The sequence below is a fragment of the Pteropus alecto genome, unplaced genomic scaffold (genome assembly GCF_000325575.1).
Source record: "Pteropus alecto unplaced genomic scaffold, ASM32557v1 scaffold66, whole genome shotgun sequence".
Taxonomy (NCBI): Eukaryota; Metazoa; Chordata; class Mammalia; order Chiroptera; family Pteropodidae; genus Pteropus; species Pteropus alecto.
The window spans coordinates 1,716,052-1,743,092 of NW_006438869.1; the positions used below are offsets into that span (position 1 = coordinate 1,716,052).

General features: G+C 43.8%; 1 protein-coding gene and 1 pseudogene across 2 annotated transcripts in view; both read right to left on the reverse strand.

Moving 5' to 3' along the window:
- The window catches only part of CTNND2 (catenin delta 2), a 651,480-nt gene that overhangs the window by 265,234 nt on the left and 359,205 nt on the right, over positions 1–27,041 (reverse strand). The gene's annotated exons all lie outside the window — the stretch shown is intronic.
- LOC112483002 lies at positions 9,972–10,090 on the reverse strand (annotated as a pseudogene).

Below are 27,041 nucleotides of genomic sequence, written 5' to 3' on the forward strand. Positions count from 1 at the left end.
CCTCCCCTCCTCCTGAGTCCTATAGTTCCTATAAGCCCTGGGTCTTTCCTGCTCCCCACAGGAATAAAGAAGGTAGCTGAGAATTAAAAGCCAGGGTATGTTTCTACGAGTGGGGGGTCAGGGGACCTGCACATATACGTTAAAGACAATTTGATGGTACAAGCCGTTAAGAATACTCGCCACATGTACACTTGTATAAGAGCACAGGTGAATGCAGGCTGATGGTGACGCCGCGTTATAAAGGCAGGTGCTTTTACAAACCAGAGGGCCAAAGGGGCTAAAAATATAAGGGCTTGTCCAGCGACTGACATTCATATGAAAACATAAAATTAGATTCCTACTTCACACTGTACACAACCACTAGTTCAAGATACACTAAGAGAACAAATCTGAAGCCTTAAATCTTAAATATCTTAATAAGAAAATAAAGGAGAATGATACTATGAACTTAGCATAGGGAATAGTTTCCAGAACAGGACCTACAAAGAACAAAATTTAAATCCATTAAAATTTAAAAGCAAAACATTAACAGACGTGTCACAGATGGGGAGAATATATTAGAATCTAGATAACATCAAGAATATATAAATGTCTCCTATGCATATTAACAATGGTTTTCATTTACTGAACCAACCCAATTATACTATTGTACGTGTATTAGCTTCTTAAGAACTTAAAACAACTCTAACAAGGTAGCTAATTGCATTAGTCTCTTTTTAAAGACAAAAAGAATCTACAGATAATAAAGGTTTAATTTGTGCAAGATCGCACGGCTTGTAGACGTGGCTTCTGCATCCAGGAGACCCGGTTCCAGCCCCTCACTTGTAATGCAATAGTAAAACGGGAAAGGATACGAACAGGCGATTCACAGACAAACGACAGATCTGGACACACGCTAAACTTCGAGGACAACTGGATCAATGCAGACTGAAGCAACGGACCCATCACACCGGCAAAGGCTTAAAAAGGTGACAATACCAGGAGGTGGCACATCAGGGGTGAAACGGGACCTGTCGTCAACTGATCGTGGGAGCGTAAGTCGGTGCAATCGTCTGAGACAGCGAGTGAAAGGTGACTTAAAGGTGAGGACACACAGCCCTCTGGCCTGGCAAGTTTAATGCCCCACATTTGTCCATGGACACAGGCATGAGGATGGTCATTACGTGCTAAATGTCCACCAGGAAGAGTGTGGAAACCATCTAAGTATCTGTCAGTCAGAGAACACGTTATGTACCCTGCGGTGTGTGTGATGGAATCTGACAAAGCAGAAAAAATGCATGAAATTCGCACACACACGTCCACGCGGATAAATCTCAACCAGCGCTGAGCCAAAATGAGAGCAAATTTCAGGTGGCTCTGTGTCTATATCCACATGTAGATCTATGTAGTATGATGCAAAGGTTAATTCCATGCGTCAGCTTGTCTAGGCCTCGATACTCGGATACTTGGCTGAACATTATTCTAGAGGTTTCTGTGGAGGTGTGTTTTTTAGATGACATTACTATTTAAACGAGTAGATTCTGAGTAAAGCAGATTCCTCTCCAGAATGTGGGTGGGCCTCCTCCACTCAGCCGAAGGCCTGAAGGGAGTTTTGCCAGCAGATGGCCTTCGGGCTCACACCAAACTCTTCCTTGGGTCCCCAGCCTCTGGCCAACACTGCAGCTTTTAGATGTGCCAACACTTACAATCGCATGGGCCCATTCTCGAAAGAAGTCTCTCCCTCTTTTTATCTGTACATCCTGTTGGTTCTATTTCTTCGGGAAGGTCTGACTAGTAGAGATGCTGATGATGTAAACGTTTAAAACACACAAAACAGTTTACGGACACACAGATATATGAGTGACATCCTCGTAGCCATGCAACGTGGTGCTATGCTTAATTTTCAGTGTGCACAAAGAGTAGTCCATATACAGCCTCCACGGCACCGTAGAGGATGGTTTAGTGAATTGTATTAACATTCAAAAGAGCTGAGGGAAGGACTTAGATGATTCTGAGAGCTGCATTTAAAGTGAGTGTCAGTTTTCAAGAAAGTAAATATGCCCCATTTTCTAGCATAAAAAGATGAGTTGATTCTCCTCAATTATGTGGTGCACAAAGAGTAGTCCATATACAGCCTCCACGGCACCGTAGAGGATGGTTTAGTGAATTGTATTAACATTCAAAAGAGCTGAGGGAAGGACTTAGATGATTCTGAGAGCTGCATTTAAAGTGAGTGTCAGTTTTCAAGAAAGTAAATATGCCCCATTTTCTAGCATAAAAAGATGAGTTGATTCTCCTCAATTATAATTTGAATCACTGGACCAGATCTGCAAACTACATGGAAGTATTATATCAGAATAAAAACTCCACATCACTCAATCGATACAATAAATGCAAATTACCCATTCTCCTGGGCTGTCATTTTTTATTTTTATTTTGTAACAAAAAAATAATTTATATTCTGATGTGTATTATAATTTACAATGTGTGTTTTTTTTATTATGAATTAGAGAAAAATATGCTGTACTAGTTTCTGAACCATGTCAGACATTATTCAGATATGACACTTAAATAATTCAGTGCAGTCTAAGCTGTTATGATACTGTAGGCAGAGTCATGGCTGCAGGTTATTTCTCTTTTTGCGTGAAATATTATAGCAATATTTTAAGCTGATGTGGCATGGGAACCGCCTGCCATATATTTAAAGTCCTATGAGATCGTGATTTCGAAAGAAACGCAAACACTAAGTGACGGTGGCATACTAAAAATCATCTATATTCATGTTCTTTTTTCACAGAAATGGCTCACACAGTGTTTTCTAGTGTACCTCCAAGTAATTTCTGTAAAGATGACTTGGGAAAAACAATTGCTAATTAAATTTAACGCTATGTCCATTATGTTAATAAAATTCTAACTAAAATCCTTGTGATGTAAATCAGTTTTCCTTTGCTGTGTTGTGTGAGTAGACATGTGTTAATTATTATAGGCTGCTGGACGCTGGGTACTTATTAACTGTACAATGAACCTACACAGTAGGCTTGGCTGTACACAGATCTTTTGACATATCTAGTTCTGCTTGCCATAAGCACTGGGCAAAGTCATAGGGATAGCCTAGTATTTAAGGTACCAGACAGGTAGCGATGCACGCTCATTATAGAAATGAAAGAACCCAGGAAGAGACTGAGGGTTAAGAACTTGCTTTTTAAAAGGAATATGAAATAGCAGATAGGGCAATTTGGATCTTAATTATTATATTTCAGGTTGATTATATATGATTGTACTATAAAAAATATATCTATATATACATCGAGCCAAGATATGGAAGCAACTGAAGTGCCCATCAACAGACAATTGGATAAAGAAGTTATGGTTCATATATACAATGGAATATTACTCAACCATTAAAAAAAAATGAAATCCTATGATTTGCAATGGTATGGATGGACCTAGAGGTTATTATGCTGAGTGAAATAAGTCAGACAGAGAAAGATAAATACCATATGATTTCACTTACATGCGGCATCTAAGGAACAAAAAGAACAAACTAATCAAAAACAAAGATTCACAGATACAGAGGACAATGTGGTGATGGCCAGAGGGTAGGGGGACTTGGGGGGCTGGGAGAAAGGGGTGAAGGGTTAATGAAGTACAAATTAGTAGTTGATAGATGGTCACGGAAATGGGGAGCACGGCAGAGGGAACGCAGTCCGCATTATTATATTGACTAGATGGAAAACCAGAGGAGAGAAGGAGTAATTAGGGGGATCGTTTTATAAACTATATAAATGTCTAACCAATGTACTGTGCACTTGAAACTAATAAAATAAATAAATAAGTTTATGTTAAAAAAAAAAACCCCGCAGCAACTTCTATGGTGTAGGATATAAGAGTTCTTTGGAGGTGCCCAGGATATTGTAACTTCCACTGCTGCTGTATGTGGAAACTCCAGCAAAGCAAGTATGTCCACTTCCATTTCAGCCCCTACTACTTGCCTGGCCCTGTGCTAAGTTCTGGGGACACCACTAAACGAGACTCAGGCCCTGCCGTAAAACAGGGTGCTGCCTGGCTGAGACAGAAGTGGTGTAACACAGAATGTGTTATAAGGGGAACCAAGGACGGCTTCCTGGAAGAGGTGGCATTTGAGCATAGCCCGAAATGCCATGAAGACCGACCGGCCAATGAGGAAAGGCATTTCACATGGAGAGCAGCACACCTCAAAGCTCCCGAATAGGAGAGAGAGGTTTATTGGGGGAACGGATATCTGTCGTCTGTGGCTGGAGCTCAGCCTTGGGGTTGGAGGACACCCATAATAAAGGAGGCTGAAAAGAGAAGCAGGAACGAGATCATGACTGGGCTTGAAGCCATCGCGACTTCAAGAGTATCAGGCTAAGCGAAATAACTCAGATGGAAAAGGACGAGAACCATACAATTCCACACACGCGTGGGATATAAAACAGAAAGCAACGAACAAACAAATGGAAAACATAGACACAGAGAACAGGATGGTCACCAGAGGGGGAGGGGGAGGGGTAGGGGGAGGTTGAAGGGGGTCGAATACATGGTGACAGAGGAAGACTAGATTTGGGCCGCTGAGCGCACAAGGCAATAGACAGACGACGTGGTGCAGAACTGTACACTTGGAATTTATATAATATTATTAACCAACATCACCCCCATAACTTTAATAAAAAGGAAAAGAGTGAGGATTTTATGTTGAAAGTTCCCTTTTCTTTGCAAGGGCATTTGCAAGGCGGGGACGGCCCTTACGCTGTAGAACATAACGCCCGGTTTCAGGCGGCCATAGCGTCACCTCCCTGTGCAGGAAGAGGCCCTGGCACCTCCGAGAGCAAATTCTTATTCTGATAATTAGGTTTCCAATCGGAGGGCAAAGGCACTTATTTGTACATCCACAGCAGACAGCGGCGCATGACCCCGGCTTGTCGAGTCCCAGCAGACCCGGAGGTTAATTGGGATGAGGAAAACACCCCTGCTTTTCTGTATACGTGGGCGGTTAGTGACCCAACGATGCCGGAGAATGTGAGCTCCACAAAACTACACGCGACATGTATTTGCTCATACATCCGAAAAGTCTATAATTAGAATTTTGTCACTTCTAAATTCTACCCAGGGAAGAAAAAAAAAAAAAAATGGTGAAACCTCATCAAAAGCAGAGGCAGATTCTAAGGCACTAAATCTCCTCTATGTTTATGAAAAGCCTCGGGTCTGAATCCTTATTTCCAGGCAGACAAGCTCCATGCACGTGTGCCCGTCTGAACACGAGCCTGTCTCGTACGGGCGTATGGCGCTTGGTGATTCATCCTCCCTGGCATCAGCCTTTGTCACTGGATTCCTGGAGTGATCAGTTATGAGAAGCCGGGGATGTAAAGAGACTTTTACGTTCCGCATTCTTCGAAGAAAAATAAATAATTCGAATGAGACAGAATGTTTTCTTCTGTGTAGAAAACACAGAATGTTCACTTGTAAATACAGTTTTTTACACTGCAAAATATGGACACTTGAGAGAATATCAGATGAAGCAGTCCGTGAAAAGCAGAATGTGCCAAGAAATTTTCAAACTCAAACCCGTGGTGGTGGCAGCGGGGGACAGTACCAGGAGGACCGTGTTTCGCCTCAGGATCCCCAGATTTCACTCGTGCCTTTGTTTCTTCACTATGTGGAAAACACCCAGTCCCGCTTGTGTGGCAGATGTTAATGATGCCGCAGGGGACGGCAGAAGCTCTTTAGTGCCTCGTGCCACCTCTCCTTTCGGCCACCACTGCGGGGACTTCTTCCTGTGAGCTCAGATGGACACTTAAGCACCTGCCCTGCCCTTGTAGCGTTCTGACTACGACCTTCGCCACAACCACGCTGGCCCACTTGGCGACAATGCCCGCAGGAGACCCAGAACCGCTGGACGCTGGAGGCGGCCGCCCACGGTCCGAGGGGAACTGGCCGATCACCCCCTCACTCCGCGCCTGTGGCGGGGACCTTGATGATAGGATGATGGACCCTAAGGTTATTTTTCCCACCTTCCCTGCTTCGCTTTCACTGATGTCTGGGATCGCCTCCTAAATACACAACCTGAACCCAAGTTCTTGTCTCAGGCTCTGCTTTTAGGGGTACAAACTTAGGACAGAGCTAGAAGAGAGATCACCACTCCCAGCTCTCAAGGATGCATGATCAGAGAGTCGGAAAGGGGACAAGGCAGCCAAGCAAGCAGCGTGACGGAGGCTTCCAGTGGGGAGTGAGCACGGGCCTGGGAGGTAGGGAGAGGCCGGCCGGAAGGTCAGGGTTCACCTGGGCCCGAGCATCGGCCTGGACCCCTGCGAATCCTGGCGTTTCCCAAGCAGCTGAGTGGATGGCTGACCTCGCTTCTGCTGGGACTCTGGTCAAAGCTCCCACATCATTCCCCGCCCCTCTCCCCCTTTTTCTTCTTAAAACTTATGGTTAGAAGCACATCTTATTGGGCAACGAGAGCACATGCGCATGTGTCCATATACGTGTGTATGTCTATATTCATCGGCTATTTCTTGGCTATGCAAATGAACAACAAAGTCATGAAATTGCATTCTTACCACATGTAATGCAATCTGACACCTTCCATCCTGCCACATTCGATCTCCCTCCCTCCCTTTCTCCTCTCTCCCTGGCTCTGCCTCACTACTCAATATGTTTTATAAAATTGATTTCACAACCCTTACTAATAGGTTGCAACCTGCCATTTAAAAACCACTAGTCTAGACTAGTCTTCCTCGGAACTTGAATCCTCCCTCCTACCTTGTGCCTCGCCGTCTTATTTGGTAAAATAACAAAGAGAAAAGATGATGGAAAATTTTCTTTCAAAGAATTTTATGATTCTATGTTAAATTCATAATAAAATGAGAGAGCATATACTCCGTAGTCCATTAAAATTAGCAGTTAACGGAAGATACAATTTGAATAATTATGTCATACTGTATTTTCTCCAAAAATTATGTTCGCTAAGATGTTGCATATACTGATAGTAATAGCATACTTTTACATTCAGAATTAGAATATAAATAAGTCATAAAATAGTTGCAAAGACAGCTTGAATTGAATTCTTTTTATCTTTTATATACTCTAGGCTTTTTCCACCCTCCAAATCATCAGCCCTGAAAGCGACCCCACACCTTTGTCCTCACTGGTCCCCTCCCCTGCCTACAAACATCCTGCCTGTCTCAGCTCTGATGTCCCCCTCACCTGTAAGCCTCCTGCAGCCTGCCCTCCTTCCTGGCCATGTCCCCAGGCCACTGTCCGTGCACCCACAGCAAAGGCTCATCGGATCGCCATGCTATCGTTCAGTTATGTGGCCCTGAGCGCTGCAAGCACAGAACCTCTATTATTTCTTCTCAGTACTCAGAGACCTAACACGGTGCCTGACACGAGGCAGGGACTCATCGAATGTCCATGATAAGAACAAAATGGACCGTCTTTGAATTTTTCACTCAGGTGCTCGCAGGCGCCCTTATCCTGACCTCAGGCTCTGACGCTTTTCCCAGTGAAAAAGCAACCGCCGAGTCGCCCGAGGGAAACATTCTGCACGTTCTAACTTGACTGAATGTAGCATCTTCTCTCATCACAATGGCTTTGGCCAAAGGAACACCAGTTGAGCACCGGGAAAGTGATCCACGCTCTGCTCACGAGAGCCTCTCCTTACGCTCAAACCCATGCGCTGCGTCACGGTTCATTTTCCTGCAGACCCCATTCCTGGCGGGGGGTCCCTCTGTGTCGCTGCTCCGCATAAGGGTGACGATGACGCACAAGAACCCACCAGCGCGCAGACCACAGCGGTGGTGCCCAGGCCAGGGGGGTGTGTCCTGGGGCTGCCCTGACCTCCGGAGGAGCAGGACCACAGCAGCCTCGGGGGCCCGCTTGCTCACCCCCATCACCACCTCTCCACAGATGCTGCGCCCCCATCTCTGCGGCCGCTCCTGGCATCGGTTCCTCGCCCCCAGAGATAACTGCGGCTCACCCCTCCTGGTCCCAAGTCCCAAAGTTCCAGGGAAGGGCTCTTACGGGATCTGCCTGGGGGAGGCACTGAATCCTGGAGCAGCCACGGTCCCCAGAAGGTGGGACGCTATGATCCGTCACCTCTGGAAATCACATGGCGAGAGTGCAGAGAAACTCGTTTTCCTGAAGAAAGGGAGCTGTGAACCCTAAAATGTTCCAGGGATGTCTATGCACACTCCTAGAGTCTATCTCTGTCTTCACACGGTGTTACGATGTGAAGTTTAAGCAATTTTCACCCCGTATTCACCTACATAAGTTTCATTATGTAATTTAAGTTTTCATCGTGTCTCCTCTTAAACTAGATTTTAAGCTCTATGAAAACGAGGTGGACTTTTCACTGCTTCGAGCTAGCTACGAGGTATCCAACAGGATGCTCATGGCACAAGAGGCCGCCCTGAACACGCGTGGGTGTGTCCCTCGCATTTCCACGGGCTTGCTGCTCATGGTCAACGACCGTGGATTCGGCCCCTTCCGTTTTGACGATAAAAATGACTGCTCGTCTTTCACTATTGCTACTTCCACCATATCCTTTATTCTTTACACGACTGTCACTTTTATATGGAGCATTATAGATTCTCTACTTACGAATAAACACCCGTATGACATGGTGTCAGAGGAACAAAAGATTTTGAACGCAACTGTAACTGACCTTCAGGGCGGGCTTTTAAAACACCGTAAAATGATTACATAAAAAGATATGTTTCATTGACGACACTGTTTTATCCGTTCTCGGTCCTTCTACACGAACTCTAAAGTTGACCTTCTGCACTGGTCTGAGTCTCATGCTCAGATCCCTGCTTTACAGTCAAAGAGATGAATCAAAATCTGTCTTTCAAAAGACCCTTCCGATTTAACAGAAAGTGACCTTCCTTGTTTTTTGACCTTGATATCTTAAAGCAGGATGTACTGGGACTCTAATAAGGGACATGTGATGGCAGCTGGTTTTGAGAAGTTTCACTAAGCTGTTGACATTAGCAGAGTCCGAGGGAATTGACTTTTTGCCCGCTTTAGTCTTGAAAGCTGAAGTTCCAGTGCTGTGAAGAGAGAAACTGGACACATGCAGAGCAGCTACGATGAACTGAGCGTGCATCGACCATCTTCAGGGAATGGCGTGATTACTGGCTGGTGTCACTGCTTTCCCGACATCGCGATGTCACTGCCCCGACCCAGGCCCACCTCTGTGCGGGACTTTGCCGCCCAGCACGTGCTCTCAGCTGGAGGCGAGCCGTGTCATCCCGACAGCCCCGTTCACACAAACCCGTTTCCCCTCGGAATTTCCTTTGATTTATATTTTTCAGTAATACCGCATTTCCCCATTATCCGAGGCTGGGAATTCTGAAGTAAATTTTGATTGCCCTCTTACTATTTATGTTCGGTCTCCAAACACCATCACGACTTCCTCCACGGGTTTTCTCCTAGTCACTGGTCCCAAATTTCACCCATTTCCTGTGGGTGAATCTAATATCTTTTGAGTTTACTGCACCAATTCCCACCACTTCCAATCCATTACACAATCGTTTCCAGATTAGTCTTCCTGAGATTCAGCCAGTTTCCTGCTCAAAGTCCTCAATGGTTTCTCATTGCTTTTAGGAAAAAAAATTAACTTGAAGAAAATAAGTCCGGTTCTCCTCTACCTGGCACCAGTCTCTCTCTCCAGATGTATGTCTTGTGCCTCTTGTCAAACGACTCTCTTCACTTTTCTCCAGACATATCTCTAGTTTTATGACTTGTCAACTCCCAAGTCATATGAATGAATGAGAGCATATGTATGTAATACACAGACATGGCTGTTATTTTCTGATTACTGGCAAAACGGTATCTTCACTCCACATATCTTTTCAGGTTTGTATTTATAATTTTTTTTTTTTTTTAGGCGAGGCAGCCCTTGGTTGAGCTCACAGATTGCAAGAACCTTGTCAGCTTACAATCCCTTATATTTTTTATATTTTAAAAATTTTTTATGCCTACAGTGCCTGGTCTTCCTAGGTGGTCTCCCATCCAAGTACTAACCAGGCCCGATCCTGCTTAGCTTCCGAGATCAGACAGGATCGGGTTTGTTCAGGGTGGCATGGCTGTAGACTCCTATTTATAATTTTCACTTGATATACCAACTGGATAGTCAAAGTTTCCCTAAATTAAAAAAAACTTCTCCTCCTCCCGCGCCCCCCCGCCCGACCCTGTTCCTCCTTTCATGGCACCCTATGTATTTACCCAGATATCAAAACTAGAAATCTGAGAATGGCCTTTAGTTCCTGCTTCTCTACCATCTTCTGAGTTATCAGTATTGCAATATAACAACAAAATGACAACAACAAAACTTTCCATTTATTGAGAGTTTACTAAATGTTATGGGTTGAGTTGTGTCCTTCCAAGATTCCTATGTGAGGTCCTAACCCCCATGACTTCAGAATGTGTCCTTATTTGGAAAAAGGGCCACTGTAGATATAATTAATTAAGATGAGGTCACCCTGGAGTAGGGTGAGCCCCTTAACTCAATATGAGTGGCCAGCGTCCTCCTAATAAGGGGAAATTTGGGCACAGAGATGCACATAGGCAGAATGCCACGTGAAGTCTGCAGTTACGCTGCCGCAAGCCAAGGAACTACCAGAAGCTACAGGAGAGGCCTGGCACAGATCCTCTCTCAGTGCCTTCAGAAGGACCGTGACCTTGACATCACCCTGACCTCAGATTTCCAGCCTCCAGAACTGTGAGACAGTAAATACCTATTGCTTAAGCCACTCAATTTGTGGTACTTTGCTTTGGCAGTCCTAGAAAACCAATACAGTAAGTACTGGTCGGCAGGCTAAAACCCTTTACACATTTACAGTCACTGATGCTCACAGCAGCCACAGAGTCATTTAGAGTTCGGGGTTCATACAAACATGACCGCATTTTACAGCTGTGGAAACAAAGGCCACTGTTACCCAGATAATAAATAGAACAGAAAACCAAAATGTTTGTGATTCTGAAACCCAAGTTCATAGCTCCTCTACCTTCAGCCTCTGGAGGGCTTCTCCTGACACCATTCCAGGCTGGGACAAGGTCAGGTAGGTGGCCCTCACACAATTCCAGTGCACAATACTATGAGTTTCCACTTAAGATATTCCTTAAGGTCTCCATGGAAATAGAAACTTGAATAAAATAATTCGTTTCTTTTTAGACCAGACCACACTCACAGAAAAGTCCTAAAGGGGACATTATTTTTAAGAAATTTATCAAATGTATTATTTAAAATGACTCATAAACAAATCTAACATGCTAGCCTGTACAGTTTTTACTTTTATAATGCAAACATAATATTACTATTGCTAAAAGAAATTAAAATCGTAGCATCACGCTGTGCATAAATAATAAAAATTAAATTCTGAAAACATTCCAAAGTTTATATTTATTCTTAATAAGTGGTATGCAACCAAATGAAAAAGCAATCAACGGCCCAAACGTTCCTCCCTATTTCAAAGAATTATGTAAAGTGCTGAACACAGAATATAACTCCCTTTCTTTAAGCATTAACCAAAGGTAAACACTACTCAAAGAAACGTGTGCTTTTTTTTTTTTTTTTTTTTTTTAATGGTGCATATTCTAGGGCAGAGGTGTGAGATGTTCTATCAAACTTTCCTTGTATCCGAAGCAATCATCGAACCAACCCCGACTGGGGCTAATCTAGAGCAGGAGTTCTCAAAGTCTGGTCCAGGAATCCCTAGAGTCCTTTCAGGACATTATGTGGTTAAGAGTGTTTTCATAATAATATTAACATGTAAGTTGCCCTTTCCACTTTGTTGACATTTGCAGTGAACCTGTAAAGTTGTGGGTGCCATAGCAGGAATCAGAGACAGTGACATCAAACTTTGATTCTTCACTCACAGTAAAAAAAGAACAATCCTCCCCGCGCACCCCCCACCCCAAATCCAGTTCTAATTAAGAACTTCTTTTATGTGGCAGTAAAGATAATTAATTTTACTAAATCTTGACCCTTGATTGTACATCTTTTTAGTATTCTGGGCGATAAAATGGAACATTCTCAGAAAGTACTTCTGCTTTATGATGGTTCTCTTCCAGAAAAGCATTTGCTGTGTGTTGAGTTGTGAAATGGACTAGCCGTTCTTTTCATGGGACACTAATTTTGTAGGAAAGATCGCTACACACACTATGGTTATTCAGTCTCAGGTATTTGCAGGCACTTAATTTCTCATGGGCAGCAATGGACAGAGTGAGCTTCTGACCACAAGAGGAATCACTAACAGTATTCATTGCCAACGATAAAGTTCGAACTTTCATGAAAACATTAGCATATGGGAAAACTTGGATCAGCAACTTTGAATTTAAAATTTTCCCAGCACTTAAAGACTTTCTTATGAGGCTGTTGGGAACACTAAGACATGGGACTTTAAAAAAGTGACTATAAAAATCAATCGTATAATAAAATACATCAATATTTAGAATATCTGCATAACTCAGTGCAATATATGCCAACATCACTCATGAGTAAAAGATCCACTCTGAAAGCATTCGAGATTCATTCGAGACAGACAATGGACTTTAAGTAACAGTACAAAAAGTTCACTGCTATATTTTTAAATTCCTTATTTCAACTAAACTTTAACAAACTATGACTTGTAGTGTTTTGGTATGGTATCAAAGACGATCCATGATTATCTTGAAAGCTATAAAAATACTTGTCCCTTTTCCAACTATATATTTGTGTAAGGCCAGATTTTCTTCAGAGACTTCAAGCAAAATATATTATAGACTGAACAGACTGAACAAAGAAGCAGATAGAACACTACAGCTGTCTTCTATTAAGCCAGACACCAGAGAGATCTGCAAAATTATAAAAGAATGCTGTACTTGGAAAAATACGTTATTTTAATCGAAATATTTAGATCAATACGTAATGGGTTTATTATTATGACTTTAAGATAAATTCAATGAATTATTAAATTTAATAAATTTATTATTAATGGACATTTGATGAATACATTAAATATTTAAACATTTATCAATTTCAATAGCTGACATGGTAAATATTAACAGACGTAACTCACAGAGACAAAACTCTTTGGGTTCTCTTACAATTTTTTGGCGTGTTGGGGGAGGCTGGGAGATCAAAGAGTTTGAGAACCGCGATCGTAGAGGATGTGAATGGGAAGAGAGGGGTCGATAGAAGAAAGGAACAAAAGATGCATGAGTTTGAGTTTTATCACAGGATGCAGAAATTTAGGCCACTTACCATCATCTAACAAATTTCTGAGGGACTACATTTTTAGATATTTTCACCTCAAAATTCATAGTTGATAATTGAGACAAAAGGAAAACACCATCGTCCTAATGTTAAAATATCACCCGACACACCAAATTAGCTGCCAAAGAATAATCGTGGTGGCCACAGCCTTACAACGTCCCCTTTCTTTACTTTCTCCAAATGACATCACGTTTCAAAGTTAGTAAATTTTGTAAACGGAACCATGCCACCATAGCTTCATCCAGTCATCAAGCTTTGTGCCTTAACAAAAGTATGACAATCTTTAAATTATAATAAAGTCCTCAGGAGATAGACTGTCTTTTGTTTCATAACTAGATGCTAAACTTTGGCCATCGATTGTGAGTCTGAAGAGTAAAATTCCTCTTCTCCTAAACTCTTTGCATGTCGCTTTTAAACGTCTAAATAATTGGATTGTCTCTCATTTTGTTACGTTTCTCGTCGAGCTAGTTATGTTAATTCTATAGTCCTTGTTTCCGGTGATTATATTTACTAACCCGTTCCTTAAGGGGGATTTTAAAATTGCTCAGACACTGCCTAAATGTGCTCCGGAGCCTTGGCTGTGACCATGAACCCAAACTCCACCTCAGACAGTCTGGGTGACGCTCAGCAGCTGCTTACCTGTCGGTGCCTTGGTTTCTGTCGAGCTAGTTATGTTAATTCTACAGTCCTTGTTTCCGGTGATTATATTTACTAACCTGTTCCTTAAAATTGCTCAGACACTGCCTAAATGTGCTCTGGAGCCTCTGCTGTGACCATGAACCCGAACTCCACCTCTGACAGTCTGGGTGATGCTCAGCAGCTGCTTACCTGTCGGTGCCTTGGTTTCCTCAGCTGTGAAATGGGGCTCATGACTGCACTTCCCAGGGATTCGTGAGAATTAAAATGAGCTATATCTGGTGAACGCTTTAGGACAGTGCCTGGTGTGTGGTAACCTCTTCTTACAACACAGGCGATAAACAGATTTACTCAGATCGTCTGTTCCCAGTGTACCAAAGCTCCCGTGGTACAGATGCGAAACCGCTCACTCTTGATGTGGGCACAGGAGTCTTCTTAGTGAATCACATTATTAGAGGATCAAATGACAGCGATGCATGTTAGTCAACTCTCAGGCAGCTCTTTGGGTTGTCTTTCCTCTTAATTTCGGTGGGTGTCTATTTGGTTTACCTATCAATTCCCATAGTTTCAATGAACTTTTCTTCATTGTCTTGTCTAAACTTACCATTTTGATGTTCAGCTTGGAAAAGCTTAGTGACCCTTTGCATATTTACCAGACACAAGCATATGCTGAGCTCTTTTCATACATTTTTATCTCGATAAGCCAAGACCTCGATACTGTCACCCCATTTTACAGTTGAAGAAAATGAGGCTTAGGCAGGTGAAATCACGAAGCTCGAAGTCGCAGAGCTGAGACGGAACTAAAGCTTTCTGACTCCTAGTTCCACACATGCCAAGGAGGTATGTTTGTCGTGATGGTAGTCCTGAAGAATGATGGTCATTCCTAGAGTCACCTTTCATGGTCCCCCGGCAGGTATTTCTATTCTGTGTGCTCATCATCATGAGAGAAACATCTAGAGAAGCCATCAAAACCTACTAGTGGGATCTGTGGGTTGTCCAAGGTAGAAACACTTGTCGTGGCCACATTTTTCCATGTTATTTTCTCTGTGAACCTTCCTCTGCTGATGCATGTCTGATCCTTAGCTGAGGACGCTTCCAGGGTAAGGCCACCAAGGAGGACAGCTGCGAAGCCGTGTTCGTCAGAATGCTGGGGGCCTTGGCCAGCCAGGAAGAGGCCTTGGCATTGGCAGATAGCTTGGGTCCTTAAAGCACCACCAGTGAGAGCGATTCCGCAAGGCTAGGTACTGCCAGTGTCTCCGAAATGGACGAGAAGATAAACAATGTAGACTCACAAAGTAAATCCCAAAACGTGTGGTTCTAAGACTATCTGGCGGGGTGTGGACAATGAAGGGTTTCTAGCATCATTTTTAAAATTTGGTATGGACAACTATAAATGGCTCCTTTAAAGGACTTCCGTAAACTTTAGTCTTCCCTTCTTTTTACTTCTTTCCAACACCCTCCCCCAAATATAAAACTACTTTTTCCCCCAAGATTCATCACCGAGGAGAAGAAATCGCAGTATTCCCCAGTCTTTGCTCAGCACTACAGTTTGAAAGCCGACAGAGTGGGTTACAACGGCATCGCTTTAATTCTAAAATGCACATTTCCATGTTAAAATCACGTACGACACGTCCATCACAAGCCTTGGAAGCTTTACCCCTTTTCGCCAAGCTCCGCGCCCAGGGAAAAAGCAAAGGTGCCATTCTTTGGACACTCAAGTCCCCCAGATTTTCCTACGTCTCCTGGAACAGGTGGGCCCCTCACTGCTCGGGCGTGCCCTCTTCTGGGTTGGGTTCACCTGGAATGACTGGGCGTGGCCTTGGGAACACTGGGCCAATCAGAAAAGGGCAGACAAGGGAGCGGGTCCCTGAGGCGCGAGTGGCTGGAACCCGAACGGGAATTAGATCACCGTCCAATCAGAAACCGGAGCTAAATTCGCTTTCCTGGGCTTCCGTGCTGGCTTTTGCTTTTTAATTAATAGGAACCTGTGCTTCATGGTTTTGGATAAAATTCTTCTCGCAAAGGTTGGCCCGTCTCAGCTGTTTGCGAGGGAGGAAACAGAGGGAAGAAGGGCTGCATTTCTCAGGGTAAGCGGGTTCCCCTAGCAGTGGGGTGTGCAGTCACCCCTGATCAGAGAAAGGCCACAGCCACAGGGGAAGATCGAGGGCGTGGAGACGGTGTCAGTTCCGGTAGAGCCTCCCCCAGGCTGCAGACGGCTGTTCTCACTGGGGATCCCCTTGGATGAGAATCCTAAAACCTCAACTATCTCCTCTTTCCTGTGTCCTTAGTGACAGCACCGAGCCACTGTAGTTACGCAGCATTCCTCCACAGGCCCTCTGCCGCCACCACCCGCCATCCTCACTCACACTGTGGGACCGCATCCCTACCTCTTTGCCTCCAAATGCCGCTCATCCTTCAAGGCTGAAATGTCTGATTTGCAGCCTTTCCGACCCCCCACGGTGAATTAATCACTTTCTCCTCTTTCCTCCCTCAGCATATTTTTCTCAACAGTGTATAAACGGGTTGAGTAAGGCACTGGAACCCATCCCATACCACTGGTATGATAACGCATTATATATAGTTATCATATTATTTCCATATTTTTCTGCCCTCGTTTCTTGCCAACAGATCAGAAGCTGAATGTTGCTTCCATCGATGTTGTTATGGCGTCTTCTGGAAAGACTATTAAGAGGCTCCTTGGGTCACTGTGGGGTAAATCCAGGGATGTCTGCATTCCTACAGCCATTTAACTAATTGAACCATACCAGAATTATCATACCATCTACTGGATTAAGAATTAAGCTATTTGTCATTTGGTTGCCTTGGAAACAAAGAATTTAGCTTTCTTGATCCGCTATCTTTTCAGAACGCACAGGTTCACCTTGGGCCTCGTTATGCAAGGCACAGCTATCTTTAACATGGATGGGTGTGCTTCCATACACACACGCATGCATAGGACTGTTTCATGCTTTGAACTTTCATCTTGTTGCTGAATCAAAATGCCAAAATGCCTCAGAGGTTTGGCTTGCATTGTACCCAGCTGAAAAGGCACAGAGAACGAAGTTTCGATCTTAAATTCATACCATCTAGTCTTCTCTCCTTAGTATCAGCTCCCATACTCTGCCTCAAAACCGAGGAGCGCTACCTTCACTGGAGCGTGCTTCCCTTCGTACGTCACTCTGGGGGGGCCTGTGGCCTGAGTGCTGGGCTCGCCTCTGCAGCCCGGACGGAGTTCTAACCACAGTTCTGGGAGGCATACACCGAAGTGACTCTGTCCCTTGGAGTGGTCCCCCAAGGAGGCCACGTGCTCAGTTGAATGAGGCTACTGTGCTCAAAGCGTGATCTCAAAGCTGTTTCTCTGAATTGCCTTCAGGGTCCTTTATCATTCCCTACGGTCCAATTAAGTCTTTATGGCTACAGTAACTGTTCTCAAACTCAGGAGTGTTTTTATTCCTCTTTTCTCTGCTTTTGAGTTAGCAGTGAAATGAGAGTAGATCAGAGGTCTACACCCCTGAGACAACACGAGAACCACACAAGTGTGTGTGTCTGTGTGTGTGTGTCTGTGTGTGTGTGTGCGCGCGCACATGTTCCCACGGGTTCACGGGCACAGAGCACAATGCAAAGGGCCCAGCTGATGGAGGCCACCTGGTGGGAGGAAGCCCTCCTACCCCCAGCATGAGCCAGACCACCTGAGATGGCTTTTGTGGGGACACGGTGTGAAAAATAAAATAACATAGGCTGAGAGGTTGAGGAAAACTCCATCGGCTGAGCACTGTCTACATTTTCTAGTATGTTCTCCCTGATAACAATTTATATTATATTAACTCATGGTCTAATGGGATCATTTTATGCTCATTTTAACTGGTGCTCACTAAGCAATTTTCTATGGAAAAAATTATGGTTCTATAAGGAAACATCAGTAGTTTGGTTGAACTATACAAAAATGTCAATTATAGAAAAAATTTCAGAATAAAGGATATTTATTACTTTTAAGTACAATGATTACATTGGACTCAGAGTGCTGCCTGTTTAAAGCACTGCTTTAATTCCTATATGTTGAGATGTTGTATAATTTGTGTTCTAAATTATATGCCTGGACCACATGACCCTCTGCTTAGATTAGAATTATATATATTTTTTTTGGAAGCAAGCATTCGATCTATTGCATTTATGAACTACTCCTGACTTTTCATGTATTGATTTAGAAGGAGTCAGCAAGCTTTTTCTGTAAAGCATCAGCCAGCTTTGCGACACAATCTTTCACCATTACTCAGCCCCTCCCTTGCCTATCGTGCAAAAGCAGTATATGAACAAAAGAGTGTGGCTGTGCTACAATAAAACTTTATTTAAAAAACAGGCTGTGGGCCAGATTTGACCGGCAGGCTGTAGTTTGCCAATTCTGATTTAGGAAATGTAGGTTCAATTCTTCCCAGGCTCCGCTAATCGCAAACTCAAACTTAGTGATGGGCGGCACGCAACGCAAAGTCTATGTTAATTTTAAAAATATGTTTTGGTTTCATTTTCACTTTGAAAAATAAATTTAGCTTCATTCGAGGCAAAAAGAATCAGAAGCAACTGATACTGACACAAATTCAGACGACATACGTAATTGCTCAGACCTTTCCGTTTGGATGTACCACAATCCGCGTGGATCATTCGTTAACGAATATTCAAGCCTTTCCAATGGGCCACGTCCTCTGCCTCGGTAGAAATAAACCCAGCTAACTTGGACTGGGATTCCTGCTCCGCGGACTGTGAATGCTTTCAGTGCCATGTTCATTCCTACCCCAGTGTCAAACCAGGCCCAGCACCTAGTAGGTGTTCAAAACACCTTTGCTGATTGACTGAACTGCTATATCAGATTTGACACATCTAAAGTGAATCCTTATCTTCCCCTCAAACTTAATTTCTCCTTCTGCCTTCACTGCTTCTATTTATAACATTGTTTTCTAAGGTTTAAAACCCCAAAGTCATCTTTTGTGACAGCTCGCCGATCCATCCTTGACTCCATCCTACACATTATAATCACTGTGATTTTCCTACGACTCAGTTCTGATTCTGTCAATCCTCATTCATGACACCTGGAGAGTTGTCCTTTGCTTTCAAAAACAAAAGCTGTGTTGCTCTGCCATGTGGAAGTCACCTATGGAGTCCAGATTTACCCATCTTCTTCCCCCGCTTTCCCCTCTCGTGCCTCCTCCACACTGTGACACACACACACATGCACGTACACACACACACACACACACACGTACGCACATACGCTCAAAGCCTCTTCCGCTGCCCTAGACAACTTGCTTTTTGCACGGACTCAGTGTATTTTCTAAACAAAATTTTGCTTGGCATTTTATTCTTCCAGAAAACCTTTATTTTCTTTTCAAAACACCATTAAAAGCAGTTTCAACTCCATTTTCTCCGTGGAGAATCCCAGGGCCCCGAAAGTGCCTGTGGTTTACGGCTCCGTGAGTCCTAGCACATCCCTATGAGGCAGGTGAAATCTAAACATTGCTAATCTCTGGTGCGGAGACGTGACTGCCTTCTCTTTCCTCTGAATAAACTCTCATTTGGCCCAGAGCTTGTATTTGCCAGGGCCTGACACTTTTTTCCATCCTGTTCAGAATCTAGTGCTTTTCCACTTAAGAGTCACCTCTTACAGACATGTCTGCTTTTCGATTCCGTCAGCAAGAGGAAAATCCTCACGTTGCTCAGAGTGTCCTTGCTCTCCTGTCCTCCCCGAGCAGGACCTGGGTCATCGGCAGGAAGCAGGGCCCACTGCGCCCCAGGGAGCTCAGGCCCAGCGGCCATCCAAGGCTCCAGCTACAAGACTCACACCCTCCTCAGCCTTCCTGTCCCGAGATCTTTTTCTAAGGCCTTGATAGAGGACCCTTCAGCTGGGGCCTGTGGAAATATCTGGAACTCCTGCAGGCTGAGGGGAAGTGGAGGTCTCATCATGCCACACTGCCTTCCTAGTCGACTATTTGGTACCAGTGCCCAGGAGGATGGGTTTTGCTAGAATTCCAAATGGAAACAGCCCCTAACCCCTTTCTGGGGTTCTGATGACTCAACTCCTACTCACCCTGGCTGAATTGCGGGGCTGGGGCCTACTAGGTAACTTGGTGGGGGTCCCACACAGCAGCATAGCCACAACCCAGGACTCGTCTCTTCTTAATTTCTTGACTTTCTGATTCTCACTGAATCTTTCAACTTCCTTCCAGAATGCAGGCAATCTGCTCTTGTGTTTTCTCTGGATTCTCGCCGGCTCTCTGGGTTTGAGGGCCCCGCGAGTTTTCTTCCTCCATCTAAATCACAGCTTGGCTTTCGAAATCGAGGAATCTTGTGGGCACACCCAAGTTTGGATAACCGTTTTTTAAATGTCTGTTTGAACTTCAAGTTCAGAGAAGATCTGGTGTTTGATTCCCTCTCCAGCTGAAGAAATAAATACTTTGGCTATAATGTGGAAGGAGGCAGCCAGGTGTGGTTGATAAAATACAGCCAGACAAAATATAGGTCACCCAGGTAAATGTGAATTTCAGATAAACAACTGATACAGTTTCAGAATCAGTAAATCCAAAATCCTGCATGGGTAATACTCTACCAAAAATAATTTACTGTTTGAAATTTACATTTAATTGGGTGTCATGTATTTTAATTAAGAAAAATATTTATTTATTAATTCCAATTTCCCAGTTTTTCTATTAGGTTGTGGTCACAATTAGAACACTAAGTAAAACCAGGCAATGTTAGTAACTGAGGGTTCACCAGGATTGCAATACATCAGCTCAAAGTTTTCAAAATTCAGTTTTCAAAAAAGCACTCAGTGATGTCCTCATCAGTCTAGATTGGCAGGCTTTCATGGGCCATGGAAATGGATGGTTAAAATTCTTAATCTTGGGTTGGTCCCACCTGGTAAGGTTTACATTACAACAACACATTTATATCATATTTATAAATAACATTGAAAAGTGGAGCAGATAATGGGATAATTCTATATGTCAAACTATTTAACGGAAGAGTACTGCTTTTTGCTATAATTTTATTAGTTTAAAGATGCTACAATTTAGAGGTCAGCGGAGACCTTAAGTTATTTTATACTCCATGTTTCTAAAATACTGAAGCAATGATAAATAATTGCTGACTTCGTTTTTTGCATTTAAATAAATTTTATAGTAAAAATTGATATCAAATTTTATTTTAGAATTCTCAATGTTAGCACAACCTTGTAGAATAACTGAGAAATTATAATTAACAGCATTTTGTTTAAAATGTGTTTTTAATATATAAAAACGTGACTATATATTTTTATGCAAAATGCAGGAAAATCAGGGAACAGTTGGATTTGATAACTAGGTCATGGAAATACTCAGTTTTTCAACTTTTCTTCTCAAAAATTTTGAGATCTAGTTGATCTTACAGAATATGTTGGAGTTCTGTTATTAAAAACTTCAGTTTTCAGTGTTCTAGCTCAGTGATGTCCTCATTGGTCCAGACTGGCAGGCTTTCCTTGGCCATGAAAATGGATGGTTAAAATTCCTAATCTTGATTTGGTCCTGCCCGGTAAGGTTTACATTATAATAACACATTCCTGTCATATTTATAAATAACATCGAGATGTCACACCTAGTTGTCTTACAGCCGCAGACAGAAATCAAGTGCAGATAAGACCCTGAATAGTTACTAAGACCGACAGCCTTTGGCCATTGCCAACCTGGACTAACGTGCTTCTAGAGGCCGAGCGGCGACAGGCATCTCACCCCAGTAATTATGACTTCTTTTCACAGTACTTTTTAGTAATAAGGCTTCTCAATGTTAAACCTGATTGGGGACTTCAACTGAAAGGATAAACCTAAGGAAAAAACAAAACAAAACAACTATTTCCGGAATATAAAATGAGGTTAGTTAAAAAAAGAAAGATTAAAATTAGGATCAACAGCTCCCATTTATTGAACATTTATTGGCTGCCAGATATTTCCCAAGCACTTTAGATGCATTGTCTCTTTTAATCCTTAAGAGAGCTGCACGAGGTGAGTAGTACTTTATCCCTGTTTCGCAGGTTAAGAAACTGAGGCTTAGCAAGGTTTATCACCTAGCCCACGGCCACACGGCAGTCAGGAGTGAACGGGGGTTCGAACCCAGTCTCACTCTTGATTTCGGTTTTACCTGCTTGTACCCCATTTCCTGTCTCCTCTCTTCACTGCTAACTTCTTGCTGACTCTGGCCATCCAGCCCACCAGGCAAATAATACTTTAATACTCAGAAATCACACTTAGATATGGACGTTCTTGAGTAATTTCTAAGTATCATTACTTTTTCCCTGCAATAGATTGCAGATTATCCACTGGTCGGATCCCAAACAGCTTGTAAACCTTTACACACCCCTGTTAGCACAGCTGACCCCTGAACAATGCAGGGCCAATCCCCCTAAGTGGTTGAAAATCTGTGTTCAACTCTGGACTCCCCCAGAACTTAGCTGCTGAGAGCCTACTGTTGACCAGAAGCCTTACCAATAACATAAACCGCTGATTAACACATATTTTGTATATTATATGCATTATGTTTTATATTCTTACAAAAAAAAGTAAGCTAGAGAAAAGAAAATGTTAATAAAAAATCATAAGGAAGAGAAAATACATTTACAGTGTTTATTGAAAAAAATCGGTATATAACTGGACTCCTGTAGTTCAAACCCATGTCGTTTAAGGGTTATCTATAGTTTGTCTTCTTGAAGTGTAATTCTTGAGTTAGTTATAAGTACTTTTTAACTATATTTTAACTTCTACTAATCCCTATTAGCCAAGAGAGTATCTTCCACACTATTTGCAAATTCTAAATATCACCGTTTTTTAAATATCCAAATTATGATTATTTTGTTATATCTAGTATATAATACATAATTTTATACCAGGGGGTCCCAGGTCCATGGACAGATTCCCTAGCCTGGAAATAATGCTGGAATTACATGTGAAATTTTGCCAGCATATTTGAACATATACAAAGTCGGTAATGATAAGATGCTCATGGCTTTCGTCAGATGCTTGAAAGAGTCCATGACCTCAAACGTAGGACCACGTGGATTACGGCACCGGACACCAGGTTCTGATGCTTCTTTGTTCTGGGCCCCGCCAAAGCTGAGCAGAATCCTGGGTTAGGAGCTGGACTGATTTGCTGGACGCTGGCAAAAACACATGTGGGGTGCTCAGGGGCGCTTGGGGAGTCCTCTGCCACCCCCGGTGGAACTTTAAGACCTGAGTTTCATGCCCCCTGACTTGGCACACTCAGGGCACCTTTGTCAACACATAGGAATGTCCCGTGTGCAGATCCTCCCCTTGTCCGCCACCTGCACAAGGCCCCCAAAGCCGGGCTTTCCCCACAAGCCTGTTCCAGTGTCCAGCTGCAACCGCCTCCTCTTTCCTGTCTCTCCATCGCAGTCACCTGAAACTGCCGCAGCCTGGTGACACTCTGCTGGCTGCCTGAGTCCTGAACCTGACTTGAGACGACACCAAAGCCGCCAGACCTCCCTCTAGTTTACGGCCCTTTGCCTCCAGTGGGCTGTCAGCCCTGCCTCGAAACCCCATACGGGTTCTCCGGTCCATGCACCCACCCCGCTGCTCCATCACCCTACTCCTCTGTCACCCCGCTGCTCGATCGCCCCGCTCCGCAATTGCCCCGCTGCTCGATCACCCCGCTCCTCCGTCACCCCGCTCCTCCATCACCTCGCTGCTCGATCATTCCCCTCCTCGATCGCCCCGCTGCTCCATCACCCCGCTGCTCGATCGCCCCGCTCTGCGATCGCCCCGCTGCTCCATCACCCCACTCTTCCATCACCCCGCTCCGTGATCGCCCCGCTGCTCCATCACCCCGCTGCTCGATCATTCCCCTCCTCGATCACCCCGCTCCTCCGTCACCCCGTTCCTCCGTCACCCGGCTCTGCGATCACCCCGCTCCTCCATCACCCCGCTGCTCGATCACCCCGCTCCGCGATCACTCAGCTCCCCACTTCTCCACACTCCGCTGAGAACCCGGCTTTTTTCTCGGTGAGGAAACAGAAAGCGGTGCCCTCTCCTCGCCAGACCTCCCGAGCCAACCACGGCTGTCCCCACCTCCCCTGCCTTTCTTTCTGTCACAGCGGACAGAGTGCCACCGTTCCCTTTGTTTCCACTAAATCCATTCCTTCCCTCACGTGCAAGAGCAATCGCCCCCGCTCTGTCCTGCACCACAAATTTTTAATCCTTCCTCTGGGGCATTTCTGTCCCCATTAAATCACGCTGTAAGTCTCTTATCTGAAATAAAGCAAAGCAAGTAAACACACACAACCTCTAGGTACTATGCCATTTTCCTTCCTCTTCCCTCCTCTAGAGAAAAATTCATAGAGACACCTATAGTGATGAGAACACCAATAATAATATACCAGCAATGACAGCAAACACCTATGTAATGCCAGGTACTGTTTCGATGTAATTACTCCACACACCGATACAATAATTGTAAATAATAAAGTAAGGGCTGTTATTGTCCTCATTTTACATCTGACCAAAACGAGTCGTAAAGAGATTAAGCGACTCATCCAGGTCATGCCAGGCAGCACCCAGATGAGCCGAGACTGGAATCAAGGTGGCTCGTACCCTCGACTGCACACCGTGCTGTCTCGGATTTTTATCTCCCCTCGATGCCTACGTTCCCTCGCCCATGTTCTGGTGAATCCGGGAGTTTGGGGTTTCAGCGCCCATCCCCTGCACCTCCAAACCTCGTGCTGTGAAATCCAACAGTCGCTTCTCGGCCGTCATAGGACTGGTCCTGTCAACAGCACACGACACTCAGACTGCATCCGCTTTTCCTCTTTCTTTAACTACTTTCTCGTCTCTCCTTCCAGAACATGGCACTCTCCTGGGTCTCCTCCTTCTCCACTCGGATAGACAACGGGATCTTAAAACGGACAAGCCCCAAGCTGTGTCCACCCGGCCCCTCCTCCTGCCTCCCGCCTGCACATCTCCTGGAATTTCCCGTCATCTCAGGAAATGGGACCCTCCTTCCTCCCAGCCACTCAGGACAAAACCACCGCAGTTGTCCTTGCGCCACTTTCTTTCTCCCCAAACCACAAATTCAATCCATCGGCAAATAAATCCTGTGGGTGCCGCCTTCCACATCCTTGGGGTCACATGTGCCCACCAGGTTTGGGCCTCAGGGCCTTTGCACCTCTAGGTCTCTCCAGCTCGGACTCTTCTCCCAGGTATCTGCTGGGTGACACCCGCCTCTCTTTCAGGGCTCCATGCAAACGTCACTTCCGTGGACGGGCTGTTCCCCACCACATTGTGTAAAGGAGCCACCTCTTCGTTCTGGATCTCCTTGCCCTGCTTCGTTTTCTTCCGAACGTTCTCTCTACCTGACATAGTATTTCTTGGTTTAATACTGCAACGGAACGGAAGCCGTGTCTGTTCCAGTCCCTGGATCAGAGCCAAGTCCACGGCTGATGCCGGAACATATTTGCCGAATAAAGAATGCTAAATGCCTACACCATGATTCTGTGTAAGATATCTTGAAGAATATACAAAACGAATATCTGTAAATTAACACGTACAGTCAATGGACACCCTATTTAAAATGATCCTGTCCAGTCATTTGCAAATGTCTTCGTATGACAAATCGCAGAATAAGTCTATAATTATATTCGATTTTTCATACTTGAATTCTCTTTAACTTATGATCAGTATATTTTAGCATATCATGTTTGTCTTTGAAATGGATAGTGTTTCCTATTTCCATGAAGCTGTCAGGACGGCAGCCTCACAGACAGAAGCTGCGCACGCACGTGCGTGAATAGGATATTCTGGAACGCCAACTGTGGTGGAATGCGCACAGTGCCAGGCCGTTTCTAGCGTTCTCACGGAGTCTGCACCAGAACTCATTAGTCACAGGCACTACTAATGCACGTTCACCGCCGTCCTCCACTTCCAAGAAAAGCAAGTATGGGAAGGAAATGAATTGGTGTTCAAATACGTGTTGTGTAACTCTCTTTTTTCTTGAGTTTTTATAAATTCAATTGATGGGTTTGGGCAGGAAAAGAGTTCTTTGGGAATATTAATATAGTTTATTTTCACTCAAATAAGTAAAGTGGCTTCGGTTGTCAGCTTTTTGATTCTTTTTTTAAGTAGGTTTTTATCTAGATATCAGTGTGCTCAGACAAACCAGAAACTAAGTTACGGTTTTAAAAACCCTCTGTGAGTGAGGAAATAGTACAGAATACTAAACATTTGACCGGCCCAAGAATCAAAAAGGAAAGTATTATAAAGTGAGACTAAAAAAAATACTCTTTAATCTTTAAAAACTCTAAAAAATGACACCAATTCTTAAGATTAAAGAAACAGAATTTAACATAGCTTTATGTAATGTATTCATCAGCTTGATAAACACGGAGATGTCTTCAAAACCTTATGTAATAAATTGTCTTCTGTGTTAAAAAAATCATACACATTGTCCCTTTTATCTCAAAAAATGCAGAACTTGACAACATATTCCAAAAATCAGTTTTATCACCTTTCTAATACATGTAATATAAAACTAAAATGGTAATGGACCTACCACCAAGCAAAAGAGAATTAAAACAGTTTGAGCCATCAGCAAAACTGACATAATAATGGATATTTTACAAAACAGTGACTTTATAACATTGAAACACTCTTCCGTTTTTGTCACTTGTCGACGTTGTGTATGATAATAAAGATTATTATGTCAAATCAGTACTGCACTCCATAGAATGCCCACGATGTTTGATGCTGCAGATGCCAGCCCATGGCTCAGGGTTCGTCCCCAAGCTTTGTCTAGATGACGACGCTAAATGGACACAGGTTTAAAGGTTCAAACCACAGCCGTCAAGCCAGGGACAAACGGGTCTGATTTACTGTTAACATCACATCTTTCTCCACCATGCCCGCCCAGACTGCCATTTAAGAAAGTCCTGACGTTGTAAAAGCCATCCTATATTATGGCCTTATCGGGACGAGACATTTTGATAATGATGTAAAGAAAACGTAAAGTTAGAATTGTGAAAAGTTCATTAAAAATGGAAAGTAACAGAGCTGAAAGAGAGAGATGGGAAATGCGTGAGGAACAGTTTGTCTCGTTTCAAGGACATTGGAGAAATACAAAGTGTGTGTGTGCA